Raw genomic sequence first — 19,451 nt, 5'->3', positions numbered from 1 at the left:
CATTAGATGCCAAATTTACTTCAATAGTGTATACAAATTATGTGCGTATTACCCTCCACCCTCATCTTTATGAAGCTTTTGTCATGAATTACATGTTTATACATATGAGTCCAAACCACAGATTTATCATTGAGTGCACCTGCCTTTTAGATCCTGTAGGAAATAAAAAGTGGAGTTATGAACGAAAACCACAATAGTATTGGGTTTTATATTTACCCCTTTATTACCCTTCCTGAAGATCTTTATGTCTTCATGCCAGTTCAATCTATTGCCTATTTTGTTTTTCTCTTAGCTTGCAAAACTCTCTTTTTATATCTTATAAGCCTGGTCTATATCTTTTGTTCATCTGGGAATGTCTTAATCTCTCCCTCAATTTTAAAAGAAAATTTGGCTGGTTATGAAATTATCAGTTGGCAGGTTTGTTTTTTTTACTTTCAGCTCTTTAAAACCTCATCCCACTGCCTTCTTGCCTTGGTGGTTTCTGAAGACAATCTTTTTGAGGCTCCCTTGTACATGACATGCTGCTTCACTCTTGCAGCTTTTAGAATTCTCTATCTTTGGCATTCAACATTTTGATTATAATATTCCATTGTATGAGTCTACTTGGGTTTATCCTGCTTGGAGCTTTTTGAGCATCTCAGATGTGTTTATTGATGGGTTTCATTAAATTTGGGCAGTTTTCAGTCATATTTCTTTGAATATTGTCTCTGCCCCTTTTTTCATCTCCTTCTGGGCTTCCCACAGTGCATTTACTGCTGTGCTTAAAGGTGCCTCACAGGTTCTGCAGGCTCTGCTCAGTTTCCTTCATTCTTCATTCTTTCTGCTCCTAAGGATGGATGATTTCAGCTGTCTTACCTTCAAGTTCTCCTGCCAGCTCCAATCTGCTGCTAAGCCATTTAGAGAATGTTTACTTCCTATTACTGTGGTTTTCAGCTTTGTTTGGTTCTTTTTCATAATTTCCATCTCATGTTAATGTTCTCTTTGGGTTCCTCTACTGTTTTCCTGATTTCCTTTAGTTCCATGTTTTTCTTTGTACTTTAAACATGTTTAGAGATATTTCATTTTTTTAACAAATAAATTTTATTGATACATAATAATAAAGTATAAGTGTACCCAAAATGTACAATCAATGGCATTTGGTACAATCACATACTTGACCATTCATCACTCTAGTCATTCCTAAGGCACCTTCATTATTCCAGCAATAATAATGACAATACTGATAAACAAAAAACCAACAACCAAACAAACAACACTCATCAGCTCTCAATCTCTGTGCGTCCCCTCCTGCACATAGCTGCTATTCTGTTTTCTTCTCTCCAGTTTATTTGTATTTATATTTGTAAAAACAGGCTTGTATATGCCATATCACCCATATTTGTATGTCACATGAGGTTTCATTATGTTAGAGTCCCATGTTACACTTTTAGCTTTCTTTCTAGTAATATAACTGTACATAGACTTTCCTCTTCAACCACTGTCATTCCCATATAATAACTCTGCTAGTCACAAACCGCATAGTGTGCTCTCACCATTCCATTCATTTCCAAAGATTTACAAACAACATTTTTACCAATTCTGTGCAGATTAATCGTCAGCTTTCCATTCTCTACCCTCATTCTCTTTTCTGGTGGCCTATATTCTAATTATTAATTCCATGAGTTTACACAATATATTTAGTTATAATGATGCAATTATACAGTATTTGTCATTTTGTGTCTGATTTGCTTCACTCAGCATAATGTGCTCCAGATTCATTCATGTTGTCTTATGCTTTACGACTTCATTTCTTCTTATCATAGGGCCATTTTTAAAAGTCTTTGTCTAGTGCATGCCAGGTCTGCTCTTTCTTGTGGATGGTTTCTTTTTTTAAATTAATTAATTAATTAATTTTAATTTATTTATCTCCCCTTCACCCCATTGTCTGCTCTCTGAGTCCATTTTCTGTGTGTTCTTTGTCCATTTGCATTATTGTCTGTGTCTCTTTCTGTTGTGTCATCTTGCTGTGTCAGCTCTCCATGTATGCGGCACCTCTCCTGGGTGGGCTGCCCTTTTTTCGCTCAGGGTGGCTCTCTTTGCATGGCACACTCCTTGCACGTGGGGTTTCCCTATGCAGTGGGCGCCCATTCATGGCATGGAACTCCTTGCGCGCATCAGCACTGCACGTGGGTCAGCTCACCACATGGGTCAGGAGGCTCTGGGCTTGAACCCTGGACCTCCCATGTGGTAGGCAGATGTTCTATCAGTTGAGCCAAATCCACTTCGCTGGATGGTTTCTAACGCTTTAATTTTCTCCTTTGCCTGGGCCATCACTTCTGTTTTCTTTGTATGTTTTGTAATCTTTTGTCCAATCCTGGACCTTTGATTTTTTAATATGATATTTGCTGGAATTTAGAAGCTGAGGCCTATGTTTTTTAACCTAGTGTTAGGAGAAGAACTTTCCTTGTCAGTCAGGAGCAAAGGAAGGAAAAGTGAAAACACCTTTCCTTCTTTGAAATTGACTTGTGCTAGGCTCTCCTCAAGGTTTATTGACCCAATGACCTTAGAGAACAGCTCAAGGTCACAGTGCAGGGGCCCTGGTACTGTCTGCATCTGCGCCCTTTTGGGCCCTCACATGTGGCCCTGGAATTCCCCATGTACACAGCTATGAAGTCCCCTTTCCCGACGAAATCATTTCCTCGCAGCCTGGGCTGTACCATATCCTCCAGCCACCCACTGGCAACCATGCAACTGCCTCCCTGCAACATCCTGTGCAGCAGCCTCTGCTCTGCCTTCTCCATGCAGGGCACGTTCTAGGTGTGGAGTCCCTCACCCCCAGGCAGACTGGGCAAGGATTACATGTTCCGACATGTGCGTAATGGCGACCTTGCTCCCTCCAGACCCTTCACTGTGGGTGACTGGTTCCCTGCTGAGTGGTGATTGGAGGGGCCACCTGGGCACCCAGGTCTTACTGCTTTAGGTTCCTTCTATTTTTTTTTTTTTTTTTACCAGATGAGAAACTGTAGGGAATTAATTTTTTTAAATTTTTATTATCTTTTTTCCTGTTTCTTTTTTATTCCATTTTTAAAATTATCTTTTTTTAAATGAAACATAGATACACAAAATGTTACATTATGAATATAAGAGTTTCCCATATACCCCACTCTCTACTCCCCAACTCCTCCCATATCATCAACCTCTTTCATTGGTGTGGCATATTCATTGCTTTTATTTTAAGATTTATTTTTTATTTATTTTCTCTTTTGTTGAGTCATCATCTTACTGCATGACTTATTGTGTAAGTAGTGGATCACCACGCAGGCACTGGCTCAACATACAAGCACTTGGCTCACTGCAAGTGGTCTGGCTCACCGAGCAGGCATGCTTTCTCTACTTCTTTTTCACCAGGAGGTCCAGGGATCAAATCTGGGCCCTACCATATGGTAGGTGGAAGTTTTATCACTTGAGCCATATCCACTCCCTCATTGCATTTGATGAATACATTTTGGAGCACTGCTACAGCACATGGATTATAGTTTACATTGTAGTTTACACTCTCTCCTAGTCCATTCAGTGGCAGGATATATAATGTCTTGCATTTGTCCCTGCAATTTCATTCAGAACAACTCCAAGTCCTGGAAATGCCCCCATATCACACCTCTTCTTCCCTCTCTCTACCCTCAGCAACTCCTGTGGCCACTGTCAGTGGCCACATCAGTACTAGTAACAGGAGTTCTATAGTAGAATGCCAGTAAGTCCACTCTAAACTACATTTTATTCCTCCATCCTGAGGACCCTAGGATGGCGATGGCCACTCCACCTCTAAATCAAGAGGGGGCTTAGATCCCACATGTCTGATGGATGGGATTCTCCTGCTTGAAGTTGTAGACACTTTTGGTTCCCTGGTGTGGTGGTTGACCATCCTCACCTCCCTGTTAGCTCACCGGGGTAAGTACAATGAATTGAAGAGTAGATGCTGCAACTCTGCTGAGGCTCAGAGCCCAGCTGGCACATGGACAGTCCAGAGATTTAAGTCTCCTGAGCATACACCAACCACAGCGCCAACCACAGGTACAGTAAAAGTGATAGAAGAGGCATGCAGAGAGAGGTCACATCTAAGTCCAACTCCATCACCCTCAAGAACACAAATTCCAAAGTAGGGCAAAACAACATGGCACTGAATTTCAGAGCCATCTGCCATGACTGTAGGATGTGGGTGTCTCTGTAGTCCTCAGGAGAACCACTACCTGGGTTTGTATCTGCTTTAGCTGTCTCTGAGATCGTGCTGAGACGGGTGTAAGCAGGACCCCTCTGATGACCTCCTGACTCATTTTGAAGTCTCTAAGTCATATAAATTCATTTGTCTTTACCATTTCCCCCTTTTATTCAAGATGTTTTTCTAGTTGCATAACCAGTTATTGCTTGGTAGTAATCCCTCAGCACCAGAGAAGCTTGGTTGTCTTTTCCTGATACTTTGATAGTCACATGAGCATATCCTTTTTTGGTTTTTGTTTTAGCAATAAAAATTATTTTAGAGAATTTTTAGATTTACAGAAAAATTACACTGAAAATATAAGGAATTCCCATATAATCTGCCCCCATGCCATAATCGTGGTTTCCCCTATTATTTCACTAGTGTTGTACCTTTGTTACAATTGTTGAACTATATTGAAGAATTGTTACACTAACTAAAGTCTGTAGTTTAAATTATGGTTTTCATTTTGTGCTTTACAGTTGTATAGGCTTTGAGGAATGTACACTGTCATGTTTCCATCTTTGTAGTATCATGGAGAACAGTTTCACTGCCCTAAAAATGCCCTGTGTTTCCACTTGCCCCTCCTGTCCTCTGAATCCCTGGCCACCACTATCTTTATATTAAAGTTATAAGTTCCTCCCTTAACACAAGATAACTACAGTAACAAAACATCTACTTTGGTCCTGGTTACACTCCCCCCTTATGTTTGTTCATTCCTCAAACTTGATATTACAGTCTAATATTTTCCCTTCTAACCATATTCTGATATATATTTCATCACTGTCACTTGCATTTGCAATGCTGTGCTACCATCACCATCCTCCCTTACCAAAACATTTCCAAATATGAAGGCTGAAATTTTTAAGCCTTAATTTCCTACTTCTTGTTAACCCACAATCCAGATTCTGACTCTTACTCTTTTTGTTCTAATTGGTTCAAAACAATGAGATCATACAATAGTTGTGTTTGGCTTATTTCACTCAACATGATGCCTTCCAGGCTCATCCATGTTGTCTTATGTGTCATGTTGTCTTATGTATCATGATGTCATTTCTTTTTACAGCTGAATAATATTCTATTGTATATATGTACAACTTTTTTTTTATTGACTTTGTAATAATATTACATTAAAAATATATATGTGAGGTCCCATTCAACCCCACCCCCCACCCCACCTCTCTCCCCCCAGCAACACTCATTCCCATCATCATGACACATCCATTGGATTTGGTAAGTACATCTTTGGGCACCTCTGCATCTCATAGTCAATGGTCCACATCATGGCCCATACTCTCCTCCATTCCATCCAGTGGGCCCTGTGAGGATTTACAATGTCCGGTGATTACCTCTGAAGCACCATCCAGGGCAGCTCCATGTCCCAAAGACCGCTCCACCTCTCATCTCTTCCTGCCTTTCCCCATACCCATCAGCCACCATGTCCACTTTTCCCAATCCAATGCCACCTCTTCTATGTGGACATTGGGTTGGTTGTGTCCATTGCACCTCTATGTCAAGAGGAGGCTCAGATTCCACATGGATGCTGGATGCAATCCTCCCACTTTCAGTTGTAATCACTCTAGGCTCCATGGTGTGGTGGTTGTCCTTCTTCAACTCCATCTTAGCTGAGTGTGGTAAGTCCAATAAATCAGATTGTAGGTGCTGGAGTCTGTTGAGGCTCAGGACCTGGCTATCACATTGTCAGTCCAGAGATTCAAAACCCCTAAATATATCTTAAACCCCAACATTAACGGCACCTCCAGCACATTAGCATGAAAGTCTTATGAAGGAAGATCCCATCTGAGTCCAGAATCATCACACATAAACATCATTTCCAAGGAGGGGCCATCTGACCTGGTAGTTAACCCCATCGTCCATGACCATAACTCCCATGGGTCTATTTAGCCCTCAAAGGAACCAGTATCTGGGGGTTGCATCTGCTTTATCTGTCTCTCTGACTCTGCTCAGTTGTGCATGAGGGCAATCCTTCTGCCAGCCTCCAGACTCTTTTTTAGAAACTCATAGCCATATAAACTCATTTCTCCTTTCCATTTCCCCCTTACTTTAGGTCAAACAGCATTTTAAAGTCATGTTATTTTATGTAGACATGGATATTCTGCTGATCCGCATTGAACCTTCCGTTTAAGGTCATTTTCCAGTTGCATCATCAGTTGGTAGTTGATAGTGGTCCCTCGGTGCCAGGGAGGCTCATCCCCGGGTGTCATGTCCCACACTGGGGGGAAGGCATTGCATTTACATGCTGAGTTTGGCTTCGAGACTGGCCACATTTGAGTAACATGAAGGCTGACAGGAGGAAATTCCCAGGCACAATGTTGCTCTAGGCCTTGTTCTTATTTTAGGCTTGTCAGCTCACAAGTATAGTCATTAGCATCAGGGGCTCACTGTTGAACCCTCACTCCCTCCCGGTCCCCGCCGCTGTACCTGGGAGACTGTCGCTGCTCCCCTAGGGACCATGGCAGAGCACCACTGGCCAGGAACCCAGTACCCCCCCTGCTGTGGTTTTTAATTGTTGCCACTATGAGTATATCCAAACATTGCCATGCACCCTGGACATATGTTCTGTACAGCTAGCTCCCTGTCAGCCATATATCACCTGTCATTGGTATCCCACACCAGTATCCCTCCATTGCCATTGTTGAAACACTCTGTGATCCAGAACTCCCTGAAATTTGAAGCCCAATATAATTACCTCTTCTTTGTGTTCATACTTACCACCATCTCGTCTTAAATTCCACCCCTGCAGACATCGGCTCATATCCTTCCATGTTCCCTTACTAGGGAATGGCATATAGCGATGGGTTTAAAGGTTAGATAAAGAACTTGGATAAAGTTAGATAAAGAACTTAGATAAAGAATGTTGACTTGAAAAAATTCTACATCCTATCTTTTTCTTTTTTTTTTTTTCCCCCTAATTATTCAGCTTCTCTTCACAGGAGTCCTAGACCACAGCAATGCATATATATAATATACAGCACTCCCATACATCCACCACAAAACCTTTTTCCTTCCACAGTGATACTCTTACACCCTATTCACATCATATTTACTTAACGTGATGTACAGAGTCTGAGACATTAGCTTTCTAACAAGGTGACATCTGTGCTTACATTATGGTGCATACTTTAGGATACACAGTTCTTTACATTCTTAGTTATCCTATGTTTTACATTATGGTTTACATTATCAGTCTGTCATCTCCTATATGTTATGGTGTAATATTACATGTTTTATATCCATCCTCGTGTACTCTCACGAATCTCCTCTCTTACCCTCCATTTATCTTGGTTCCACACATTTAACGTCCATTTTCCCTTCCACCTTGGTGCCCACAGTGACAGCCAACCTCCGTTTCCTGAGGAGCCACTTCCAGATATAGATGGAATAGTGTTCAGGACCTAACTTGCTCAACTGCCCCAATGCCCTGGGAGCCACCCTTTCTCTCGAGGGATACAGTTCCCTCTATTTGATGGCATTAGTCCTCCCCAGGATGTGGGTCCACCCCCACTCTCACTACTTGGGTTTCTACCCCATAGTGTCACCCACTCTGGCAGAATGAGCATTTAGACATTCCCCAGGAGCCCGTCCTGCATCAGACCCTCCCCTCCGAGTATTCTAAACAGGTAACCCTCTTTATTATATTTTGATATGATTTTATCGGCATTTTACTCTCCACCGACACCTGACCCTCTCCTGTGTTCGTATGCTACCCCTCCCTCCCCCCACTTTTGGGCAATGTTACCCATCCGTCCCTCCCCAGCCACCCTCAAACCCGCAAAGCCCCAACTAAAGGCAACCCCTTGCCCCCCTTTTATCTCTTCTTTGTGTTCATACTTACCACCATCTCGTCTTAAATTCCACCCCTGCAGACATCGGCTCATATCCTTCCTCCACCCTCCGATTTCCTGTAAGCCTATCGTTCAGTCTCTTGCTATCTAGGGCAGCTTGTTTATTTCATATCATTGAGGTCATGTAGTATTTGTCCTTCAATGTCTGGGTTGCTTCACTCAACATAAGGTTCTCTAGATTCATCCATGTTATCACATGTGTTTGTAGTGTGTTTTTTCTTACAGCCGAGTAGTATTCCATTGTGTGTATATACCACATTTTATTGATCCACTCATCTGTTGATGGGCATTTGGGTTGATTCCAACTTTTGGCAATAGTGAACAATGCTGCTATGAACATTGGTGTACATATATCAGTTTGTGTCCTTGTTTTCAGTTCTGCTGGGTATATACCCAGCAGTGGTATTGCTGGGTCATATGGCAAATCTATGGCTAGTTTTTTGAGAAACTGCCATACTGTCCTCCAGAATGGTTGGATCCTTCTGCATTCCCACCAGCAGTGGATGAGTGTTCCCCTTCCTTCACATCCTCTCCAGCACTTGTATTCTTCTGTTTTTTTCATAGCTGCCAATCTTATGGGTGTAAGATGGTATCTCATTGTAGTTTTGATTTGCATTTCCCCGATAGCTAGAGATTTGGAACATTTTTTCATGTGCTTTTTTGCCATTTGTATTTCTTCTTCGGAGAAGTGTCTGTTTAAGTCTTTTTCCCATTTTTTAAATGGGTTGTTTATCTTTTCATTTTCAAGATATAGAAGTTCTTTATATATGCAAGTTATAAGTTTCTTATCAGATATATGATTGCCAAATATTTTCTCCCAGTGTGTGGGCTCCCTTTTTACTTTCTTGACAAACTCCTTTGAGGTGCAGAAGGCTTTAATTTTGAGGAAGTCGCATTTATCTATTAGTTCTTTTGCTGCTCGTGCTTTTGGTGAGATATTCATAAATCCATTTCCTATTACAAGGTCCTGTAGATGTTTCCCTACACTGCTTTCTAAGGTTTTTATGGTCTTGGCTCTTATATTTAGGTCTTTGATCCATCTTGAGTTGATCTTTGTATAAGGTGTGAGATGGTAATCCTCTTTCATTCTTCTACATATGGCTATCCAGTTCTCCAGACACCATTTGTTGAATAGGCCACTCTCTCCCAGTTGAGAGGGTTTGGTGGCTTTATCGAATATTATATGGCTGTATATGTGAGGTTCTATATCAGAGCTTTCAATTCGATTCCATTGGTCTATGTGTCTCTCCTTATGCCAATACCATGCTGTTTTCACCACCGTAGCTTTGTAGTATGTTTTGAAGTCAGGTAGTGTGATTCCTCCAATTTCGTTTTTCTTTTTCAGGATGTCTTTGGCTATTCGGGGTCTCTTTCCTTTCCAAATAAATTTCATAGTTAGTTTATCTAGTTCCTTAAAGAAGGCTGCGTTGATTTTTATTGGGATTGCATTGAATGTGTAGATCAGTTTTGGTAGGATAGACATCTTAATAATGTTCAGTCTTCCTATCCATGAACAAGGAATAGTCTTCCATTTATTCAGTTCTTCTTTGATTTCCTTGAACAATCTTGTATAGTTCTCGGTATATAAGTTCTTTACCTCTTTAGTTAAATTTATTCCTAAGTATTTGATTTTTTTATTTACTATTGTGAATGGTATTTGTTTCTTGATTTCCTCCTGATCTTGCTCCTTATTGGTGTACAGAAATGCTACTGATTTTTGCGCATTGATCTTATAACCTGCGACTTTACTAAACTCATTTATAAGTTCTAGAATCTTCGTTGTAGATCTCTCAGGGTTTTCTATGTATAGGATCATGTCATCTGCAAATAATGAAATTTTGACTTCTTCCTTTCCAATTTGAATGCCCTTTATTTCTGGTTCTTGCCTCAGTGCTCGAGCAAGTACTTCTAAGACAATGTTAAATAGGAGCGGAGACAGTGGGCATCCTTGTCTTGTTCCTGAGTTTAGAGGGAAGGAGTCTAGGATTTCTCCATTGTACACAATATTGGCTTTAGGTTTTTCATATATACTCTTTATCATGTTCAAATAATTTCCTTGTATTCCAATCTTTTGGAGTGTTTTTATCAAGAAAGGGTGCTGTATTTTGTCAAATGCTTTTTCTGCATCAATAGATATAATCATGTGATTTTTTTCCTTCAATCTGTTTATATGGTGTATTACGTTGATTGATTTTCTTATGTTGAACCATCCTTGCATACCTGGGATGAATCCCATTTGGTCGTGGTGTATAATTCGTTTAATGTGTTTTTGAATACGATTAGCAAGTATTTTGTTAAGTATTTTTGCGTCTAGGTTCATTAGAGAAATTGGTCTGTAATTTTCCTTTCTTGTGATGTCTTTGTTTGGCTTTGGTACTAGGGTAATGTTGGCATCATAGAAGGAGTTGGGTAATGTTCTTTCTGTTTTGATTTTTTGGAATAGTTTCAGCAGGATTGGTGTCAGTTCTTTCCGGAATGTTTTGTAGAATTCACCTGTGAAGCCATCTGGCCCTGGGCTCTTCTTAGTTGGGAGATTTTTAATAACTGATTCTATCTCTCTGCTTGTGATTGGTTTGTTAAGATCATCAATTTCTTCTTTCATCAATATGGGCTGCTTATGTGTTTCTAGGAATTTGTCCATTTCCTCTAGATTTTCATTTTTGTTGGAATATAGTTTTTCAAAATATCCTCTTATGATAGTCTTTATTTCTGTGGGGTCAGTGGTGATATTGCCTTTCTCATTTCTTATTTTGTGTATTTGCATCTTCTCTCTTTTTTTCTTTGTTAGTGTTGCTAAAGGTTTGTCAATTTTGTTAATCTTCTCAAAAAACCAGCTCTTGGTCTTGTTTATCTGTTCAAGTGCTTTCTTATTTTCTATTTCATTTAGTTCTGCTCTTATCTTTGTTATTTCCTTCCTTCTTCTTCCTGTTGGGTTGCTTTGTTGTTGTTTTTCTAACTCCTTCAAATGTGCAGTTAGTTCTTCAATTTTTGCTCTTTCTTCTTTTTTGATATATGAATTTATGGCTATAAACTTCCCTCTCAGTACTGCTTTTGCTGCATCCCATAAATTTTGGTATGTTGTGTTATCATTATCATTTGTTTCAAGGTAGTCATTGATTTCTTTTGAGATTTCCTCTTTGACCCACTGTTTTTCTAAGAGTGTGCTGTTTAATTTCCAAATCGTGGTGTGAAATCTGGGCTTCTGTCCCTTGCAAATCTCCAGCTTGACTCCACTGTGGTCAGAGATAATGTTTTGTATGATTTCAATCTTTCTGAATTCGTTCAGCCTTTCTTTGTGGCCTAGCATATGATCTATCTTGGAGAATGATCCATGTGTGCTTGAGAAAAATGTATATCCTGCTGTGTTTGGGTGTAGCGATCTATATATGTCTATTAGATCCAGCTCCTCTAATATACTATTCAGATGTTTTGTTTCTTTGGTGATTCTCTTTTGAGATGTTCTGTCCAGAGTTGATAGTGGTGTATTAAAATCCCCCACTATAATTGTAGATGTATCTATTCTTTCACTTAGTTTTTCCAGCGTTTGCCTGACGTATTTAGAGGCACCCTTGTTAGGGGCATAGATATTTATGATTGTTCGATCTTCTTGACAGATTTTCCCTTTCACTAAAATGTAGTGTCCTTCTTTGTCTCTCACAATTGTTTCACATTTAAAGTCTATTTTGTCTGATATTAATATAGCTACTCCTGCCTTTTTTTGGTTATTGTTAGCTTGTATGATTGTTTTCCAGCCATTCACTTTCAATCTCCATGTGTCTCTGGGTCTAAGATGTGTCTCTTGTAGACAGCATATGGATGGGTCATATTTCCTTATCCAATGTCCCAGTCTGAATCTTTTGATAGGTGAGTTTAATCCGTTGACATTCAGTGTTATTACTATCAAGGAATTATTTGTGTTAGCCATATTTTGATTGGATTTGTGTTTGTCATATTTTGTTTGTATATATTTTTTTTGTCTTTTTTGTTGTTGTTGTTGGTCTTATACTCTCCTCCAACTCTGCCTTTCCTGTTTTTTCCTTTCTTCCTGCAGAACTCCCTTTAGAATTTCTTGAAGGGGAGGTTTCTTGTTGGTATACTCTTTCAGTTTCTGTTTGTCTGTGAATATTTTGAACTCTCCATCATGTTTGAATGCTAGTTTAGCTGGATAGAGTATTCTTGGTTGGAAATTTTTTTCCTTTAGTACCTTGACTATATCATACCACTGCCTTCTTGCCTCCATGGTTTCAGAAGAGAAATCAGCACTTAATCTAATTGAGCTTCCCTTGTATGTGATGGTTTTCTTTTCTCTTGCTGCTTTTAGGATTTTCTCTTTGTCTTGAGCATTGGATAATTTGACAAGTATATGTCTTGGGGTGGGCCTGTTGGGGTTTATGACTTGTGGAGTGCGCTGTGCTTCTTGGATATGCACATCTGTCTCTTTCAGTAGATTTGGGAAGTTTTCAGCCATTATTTCCTGCAACACTCCTTCTGACCCCTTTCCCTTCTCTTCACCTTCTGGAATGCCTATAATACGTATGTTTGAGCGTTTTGCATTGTCATTCAGGTCCCTAAATCCTAACTGGATTTTTTCTATCTTCTTATTGACCCCTTCTACTATCTGTTTGATTTCTGATGTACTGTCTTCCACATCATTAATTCTCTGCTCTGTCTCTTCTAGTCTGCTGACATTTGCTGCAAGTGTATTTTTGATTTCTTGAACTGTGGTGTTCATTCCCATCATATCTATTATGTTTTTGCGTATGTCTGCAATTTCCCCTCCAAGTGATGTCTTCATGTTGTTAACCTCTTTCATTACTTCGTCAAATTTGTTGGTGATAAATGTTCTGAGATCTTTCATTGCTTGTGCCAAGTTTTGTTCCCCTTCGTGATTATTGGTTTGTTGATTGGATTCAGCCATGTTTTCCTGATTACTGGTTTGGTTTGTAGATTTTTGTTGCTTTCTGGTCATCTCTTTATTTTGATGGATTTAATCAGTTCCTTAGCTTCTTTGTCTGCTCTTGGAGGTTAATTAGCTGTTATTTTTGCATAGGTGTTATATCTTCTCTTTGTCACTTTTTTCTTCTTATTCCAGTTACTTGTTGTTGGTTAAGTTCACTTTAAAGGAAAGTATTAGTGTTGGGGAAAGGCAATTGTGTAAGCAAGGGAAAAGTGTAAAGTAGTATTGGTGATATATGTTAACAAAGCAAGAATATGAGATCTGGGAGGATGGAGGTTAGATTCATGTAAATTGTGTAGAGTTATAGCAGTTGGTAGAGTACCTATTATGAGGTAGATGATTGAATATGGGAGGAATATGGTATGAGCTAAAAAACTATTGATTTCATGAGAGAGGGAAAGAGAAAAGAAAGGTAATAGTTTCAAGAGTGGATAACAGACAGAAAACAGAACAAAGGTATTAGAAATTAAGAGTTAGACACTTTGTGGATCGAAGAAAGGGAGGTGGGAGGTGGAATATAGGAGAGCCAGTAGATGGTGGCGGATATCAAGATGTAGGGGAAAGAGGATAGTGTAGGTAGCCTAAATCAGTTCACACCAAAATGAAGCAGTGAAGGATGAGAAAACCCAGTGAATGTGAGGTGTTTCCTGCCGCACCTATTGTATAATTGAGTTAAAATAAACTAAGTAGAATATGAGGGACAAGAGGGAGAGAGAAAACAGAATAAAAAGGGAAAAAGAAAAGAAAAAAAAGGGGGGGGGAGGAAGGTACGAGAGGAAGAAAGGAAAAGAGTGTGGCCAGGGGTGGGGAACAGGTAGGGGAAAGAAAAAAATAAAAAATAAAAAAAAAACAGATATACACGAACCAGAATTAAAACACCCACTACACAGCACCTACCACAAAAAAAAAACACCCTTAAATAACTGAGTAAAAAAAGACTTTGGGGGATACGCTGTGAGAGAAGACTAGGGGATAATGCGGTGTTAGCAATCAGAAAATTGAAAAAAGTAAAGAATAAGTCAAAATGATAATAAAAACAAAACAAAATGAAACGATAAAGAAAAAATGCCAACGTTGAAGGCTAGGGCATTTAAGGACCTCAGATGGACCTCAGTGCGTGATGGATTCAGGGATGGAAAGTCTGAGATATTGAGGACTCAAGAGGTGTGAGTCTCTGTAGTGTGGGCCACCAGAATTTAGGGAATTCAGACCTGGCAGTCTCCAATCTCGTCAACAGGAAGCCTGGGAGCCCCACAGTGTAACACAGCCCTCAGGGATCCCCACAGCTGGGTGCCAACCCTATGGGGGAAGTCAGATCCGCAAACTCTATATTGTGACTGAACCCTGCAATTCACTTTGCTGGGCTCATTAGTACGTTATCCTTCAGTTCAGCTTTTGGACAGCTCCCGTCCTGTGATTCCAAACCACTGCCACCAGAGGGCGCCTCTACACCGCAGCCACTTTACTAGTACAGATCCGAAGCCCGGCCAGTGACGCGGAAAACGGATTCCAATACCAGAATTCTCAAGCTTCGCAGAATATTCCCTAATCTGTTTCCAGACGTGTCCCCCCCCCCTTGCCACAGCCTAGATCAATTTTCCAATTACTTCTCTTTATTGCCTACAGCCTATTTGGGTTGGAGAACGGTTGCCGGGCTTTTGGGGGCGGGGCTTCAGGCGGAAGCGCTATTGTTTATATTCGCACTCAAAAGTTTCTCCTGCTTCACAACAAATCACCGTCTATCTTCCGAAATGGATCCACAAAGGCGATCTGTCACATCAACCTGTCAACAGCTCACCCAGAGCTCCCGAACTCCTTAGCCCTTCAGAGTCATCCAAAAGCGGAACCCCAGGACAGGACCGCGGGTCCCCCCACCCCCAACAGGGAGGAGCCCGTGCGCGGGTCTCACCTGCGGGCAATAGAACCCAAATTATATCTACTAGACCAATCCTCTCCGTTACCTTTCCACCCAATCGATGTCCCGACACTTCTGCCCTGCAAGAATCCTGAAAAAGCCTCGCCTTGGAGAACCTGCCGCCGCGCCCAGCCGTCTCTTCCCGGGACAGACCACAAAGGCAAGTTTACTCAGCGACCATCTTGTCTCCTCCAACTTTTTTTATTGATTCAATGGCTAACACTTGAATTGCTTCCATCTTTCGGCATTTGTGAATAATGTAAATATGTATATTGTTGTGCAAATATCTGTTATTTAGATGCCAAGTGGGGTTTGGGGATAAAGTTTGTGAAAGTTCTTGGAAATGTTCTTGGTTCATATTGAATTCTAAAAACTATAAGCATTTTTATGGTTAAACTGTTCTGCATTATACTACAATGATGGAAACATGGCAGTTCACATTTCTCAAAGCCTATAAAAATGTAAAGCACAAAATGTAAGCTATAATTTAATTTATATACTTTGGTTAGTGTAGCAATGCTTCAATATATTTTCAACAATTTTAATTATCCTTCATTCTCTTCATTTTTCACAGTGGTAAGTTTAGAGCTATCACAGAGTATTTCTCTTAAATTTCACATAATTAAAAATTATACGAACATACTTGTGTATGCAAAAAAATAACCCACAAACACAATGTGCACAATGAACTGATAAACCGCAGGACAGGGGATGGCTGACTCTGCACAAATGGCTTGATTTCAAAATGCATTCAGCTCGTTTGGACCACTTAAGTGGGGGGCTTTGGTTGGGAATTAAGAGGCCATGCAGTTTTAGATGTAATGGTCCTTGCTGGCCAGGAATCCAGCCTTCAGCCCTGCACTGGAAATCCACCCACAAATAGTCACACAAATTGCATTTGCACAACTCCCTGACAGTAAAGTCAGTTGCACAAGAAACAGCGTCTTTCCTATAATCAGTACATCTTACTTATTCTACTGAGATGAAAGATGTCGCATTGTAACATCCACGCTCAGGCTCCTTTCTTAAAATATACTTTTAAATTTTTTAAAAAGATACTTTAGATTACATAAATATTACATAAAAAATATAGGGATTCCCATATGTCCCACTCCCTACCCCTCTCACATTTTCCAATGTCATCAACATCCTTCATTAGTGTGGTACGTTTGTAACAATGGATTAACACATTTTGGAGTTTTGCCACTGAGCGTGGATTATAGATTATATTGTAGTTTACATTTTCTCCTGCAAAATTTTGTAAGTTATGAGAAAATACATAATGGTCTGTATCTGTCATTGCAATGTTACTCAGGACAATTTCATTCCAATGTCCCAGAAGTGCCCCCATATTACACCAATTTTTCCCTCTCCCTCCTCTCAGAACCTCCAATGACTATTACCTCCACATCAATGATAAAAGATCTTGCATTGCTAGAATTACAATAACTCTATAGCAGAATACCAGTAAGCCTACACTAGTCCATTGTTCATTCCCCAATCCTGAGAATTCTGGGCTGGTGATGCTCACTCTGCCTCTAACTGAAAGGGAGCTTAGATCCCATGGGGCAGGTGGATGGGACTATCTTGCTTGCAGTTGCACACTCTCTCTGGTCCTTGAGATGGTCATTGTCAAACATCATGTTGTTATTTGTCCTGGATGAGTCCAATGAACTGGAGAACTGGTGTTGCAAATCTGTTGAGATTTTGTTTAAATTCTGAAAATAACAGAGTAAGTATATGCACCACGAATTAATTTTTTTTTTTTTTTTTAGGAATGGAACATGATTCTTGTACATGGGAAACAGGCTCTCAACCACTTGAGTTACATCTGCTCCCCTAAATTTTAATAAAATTATCTTTAAGTTTTATTATAAAATAAAATATATATATAAGGCCCTTCCCTCCACCTCCCCCCCGACCCCCAGTGAGTTAAGGTGAATATTTTTGTAACTAACAACCAGGTCAAGAAAATAGCACATTGCCAGCCACCCCAGGAGCTCCTTGTCCCCAGAACAGTCTTAACCCTTCCTGGTTTCCCAGAGTTTGTACTATTCTGACCTTTTTAGTCATGACCTCCTTGCACTTTTTAAAAAAGATTTATTTATTTATTTATTCCCCACCTTGTGGCATGCTCCATTCTATGTTGTCTCTTTTCTGTGTCTATTCACTGCACTTTTTATAAAAATTTATTGAAATATATCACTCATACATAAACATAAATAAACAATAAATGTATAATACTTATGAACTTAAAAAATAAACATGTATAACATCAAACAAACATATTTAATATCTCACCCTACCACCAATAACTTGCATTGTTTTTAAACCTTTTTAATGATTAAAGAGCATTGTCAAAATATTACTACTAAACAAAATATGTTCCCCCTAACCAATCCAATTATTATTATCTTTATATCATTTGTATATGAACATACATAAATAATTAAGTGTATAATAAAAGTTGTGAACTTACAAAGCAAACATGCATAACATCATACAGGGGTCCAGTATATCAACCTTCCACCAACATCTTGCATTGTCATGAGACGTTTGTTGCAAAGTGTGAGAGAACACTGTCAAAATCTTACTACTAATCATAGTTCTTTTCTTACATTTTGTGTGTTTTTCCCCAACCCACCCTATAATTATTTTTTAAATATATTTTTATGACAGAAGTTGTAAACTTATAAAACTATCATGCACATGTACAGAATTCCCAAACAACACCCCTCCATCAACACACCACAATGTGATATGTCATTTTCTACGGACGAAATCATATCATCTGATTATTGACATGTCCATAGTGTACATTTGGCTCACATTTTCCATACTGCCTCAGAATCAACATGGTAAATCTTTTGCAGAGATGCAAGAATATTATATTATTACTACTAACCACAGTCTCCAGGTCACTCCGGCTGTATTTTTCCCATGCTTCTCCACATTCTCAACACCCTGCAGTAGTGATATACATTTGTTGTAGCTCACAAAGGACACTCTTGCATCTGTACCATCAATCGCAATTCTCATCCACCTCTTGGTTTACTGTGCTATCCTGTTCCTAGATTATTCTCAACCATTCTGTCAATTGGCATTTACATAACTAGACTACCATTTTCAGTCACATCCCCATTTATAAACTAGCTGTTACTCACTGTATGTTACCATCCACTCTATACATTTCCCCAATTTTACAGTAAAGCTAATTAAAACTTCTACATACACTAAACATCGTAGTCCACTCAGTCCTTCTATCATTTCCTTTCAGAATCCAACACCGACCACCAGGTCTTGAAGATATTTTCCAATAATTTCTTCTAGAAGTTTTATGGTTCTTGCTTTTAGTTTTAGTTTTTGATCCATTTTGAGTTAATGTTTGGATAAGGTGTGAGACAGGGGTCCTCTTTCCCTCTTTCAGCTATGGATGTCCAATTCTTTCAGCACCATTTGTTGAATGGATTTTTCTGCCTGAGCTGTGTGAGTTTGACAGGCTAGTAGAAAATCACTTGACCATACCTGTGAGGGTCTGTTTCTGCACCATAGACCAATGGAAACAAATTCATGGTGCACACTTACAGATATGAATGCTTAAGTAACTTGTATTTTAAGGTTTAGAAGTTTTGAACTTAAACAAAGGGTATCATTTTATATGCTCTTCTGGGACTTTCTCACTTAACACTTTCTTCTAAGATTTACCCAATATATTTTGCATGCTATAGTTTTTTAATTTTAATTTTTGTATAATATTCTGCTATGCAAACATATGACAGCTACTGTATCTATTATATTGAGCATTTGTGGTGGTTACTGTTGTTGGCTTTAGAATGCTGATAGAGGAACATTTTTTGGGTATGTCAGTTGGAGCGCATATGCAAGAATGTCTTTTAGGCATATACTTAGGAGAGGAATTTCTGTTTATGAAATCTTTAAATATTTAATTTTACAAACTGTTTCCCCTAATGGTGGCTCTATCAAAATTTACACTTTCCTAGTTATGTGTAATAGATCTACATCTCCTCCCAAACTGGTGCCTGGTGTTGCAGGCTTTAAATTATTACCAACAAAGAGTATAAATTCTGTCTAACTGTGTCCATGGTCTTCATTTCCTTAGTAACTATTGAGGTTGAATATATCTTCATATAGTTATTGAAATATATAATTACCCTTCTTTATAAGTCCTATTTGTAGAATCTGCCAAATTTTTTTATTGCATACCTTGTCTTTTTTATCTTATCAATTCATAGGCTCTCTTATTTTTTACTTGCTTTTAATTCTTTTTCTTTTATGTACCTTGCAGTTACTTTCTCTAAGTTTGTTGCTTGACTTCTTATTTTAAAAAATATTTTTTTAAAAAATCTTGATGATCAGAAGTTTTGAATTACATAGAGGAATTTATTAGTATTTTTTCAAGTGTTAAGAAATCCTTCCCTATCCCAAAGTCAGAATGATATTATTCTGACTGTAGTATTCCTA

The sequence above is a fragment of the Dasypus novemcinctus genome, chromosome 22, assembly GCF_030445035.2.
Source record: "Dasypus novemcinctus isolate mDasNov1 chromosome 22, mDasNov1.1.hap2, whole genome shotgun sequence".
Lineage (NCBI taxonomy): Eukaryota > Metazoa > Chordata > Mammalia > Cingulata > Dasypodidae > Dasypus > Dasypus novemcinctus.
The sequence above is the reverse complement of the archived record's forward strand: the minus strand, read 5'-3'. Positions refer to the sequence as shown.